Below are 1,919 nucleotides of genomic sequence, written 5' to 3'. Positions count from 1 at the left end.
GGTCGCAAGGTCGTCCTTTCTGGCAATGACTTGTGGGAGGTCCTGGCCGGTGGTGCGGATGGCTGTGGCTCTTTGTCTAGGCATGGAGTTTGGTGTGGTGGTCGGGGTCCTCTTGGTCGTGCAGCTGGTCGGCGGTCCTCGGCTTTGCGACTACTTCTGCCTAGAGTTGTGGTGGCGGCGGTGCGAGGCGAATTGGACGGTGTGGCCCAATTCCAGGAGGCGTGGTGATGTGCGATGCATGGATGAAAATCTTGCTTGGCTTCTGTCTGGCCGGCGGTGATGTGATACGTCTCCAACGTATCTATAATTTTTGATTGTTCAATGCTATTATATTATCTGTTTAGGATGTTTAATGGTTTACGATCGAAAGTATGTCTAGAGGGGGGGATTAGACTACTTGACCAAATAAAAACTTATCCTTTTCTCAATTTTAGTTCTTGACAGATTTTAGCAACTTTGGACAAGTCAAGCAATCTTAACACAATTCAAGCAAGCATGCAAAGAGTATATGAGCAGCGGAAAGTAAAGCATGCAACTTGCAAGAATGTAAAGGGAAGGGTTTGGAGGATTCAAACGCAATAGGAGACACGGATGTTTTTGTCGTGGTTCCGATAGGTGGTGCTATCGTACATCCACATTGATGAAGACTTCAACGAAGGGTAACGGTTGCGCGAGTCCACGGAGGGCTCCACCCACAAAGGGTCCACAAAGAAGCAACCTTGTCTATCCCACCATGGCCGTCGCCCACGAAGGACTTGCCTCACTAGCGGTAGATCTTCACGAAGTAGGCGATCTCCTTTCCCTTACAAACTCCTTGGTTCAACTCCACAATCTTGTCGGAGGCTCCCAAGTGACACCTAGCCAATCTAGGAGACACCACTCTCCAAGAAGTAACAAATGGTGTGTTGATGATGAACTCCTTGCTCTTGTGCTTCAAATGATAGACTCCCCAACACTCAACTCTCTCTCACACAAGATATGAATTTGGTGGAAAGAGGATTTGAGTGGAAAGCAACTTGGGAAGGCTAGAGATCAAGATTCATATGGTAAGAATGGAATATCTTGGCCTCAACACAAGTGTAGGTGGTTCTCTATCAGAAAATAGTAAGTTGGAAGTGTAGGTTTGTTCTGATGGCTCTCTCCACGAATGAAGAGGTGGTGGAGGGGTATATATAGCCTCCACACAAAATCTAACCGTTACACACAACTTGCCAATCTCGGTGGGACAGAATAGTTAAACTCGGTCAGACCGATTCAACAAAGCTAGTGACCGTAAGGGTCTTCGGTGGGACCGACATGCAACTCGGTAGGACCGATATGATTAGGGTTAGGGCATAACGTAATCTCGGTGAGACCGATTACACAAACTTGGTGAGACTGATTTTGGTAATAAGCTAACCAGAGAGTTGGTCAGGTAAACTCGGTGGGACCGATTGCTCATTTCGGTGAGACCGAAATGTTACAAAGGGAAAACAGAGAGTTTACATTGCAATCTCGGTGGGACCGATCGCTCATCTCGGTGGGACCGAAACGTTACGAAGGGAAACAGAGAGATTACAATCCCATCTCGGTGAGACCGAGATCCCTATAGGTGAGACCGATTTGCCTAGGGTTTGTGGCAGTGGCTATGACATTTGAAACTCGGTGGCGCCGGATAGAAAGAATCGGTGGGGCTGAGTTTGACTTTTGGTTTAGGTCATATGTGGATGTGAGAAAGTAGTTGAGGGTTTTGGAGCATATTACTAAGCATTTTGAGCAAGAGCCTCATCAAGCAACACCTCATCCCTCCTTGATAGTATTGACTTTTCCTATAGACTCGATGTGATCTTGGATCACTAAAATAGAAAATGTAGTCTTGAGCTTTGAGTTTGAGCCAATCCTTTGTCCTTAGCATTTTGAGGGGTCCACTTTTCTCATCC

The sequence above is a fragment of the Triticum urartu genome, chromosome 2A, assembly GCF_056163025.1.
Source record: "Triticum urartu cultivar PI428250 chromosome 2A, HENAU_Tu73, whole genome shotgun sequence".
Lineage (NCBI taxonomy): Eukaryota > Viridiplantae > Streptophyta > Magnoliopsida > Poales > Poaceae > Triticum > Triticum urartu.
The sequence above is the reverse complement of the archived record's forward strand: the minus strand, read 5'-3'. Positions refer to the sequence as shown.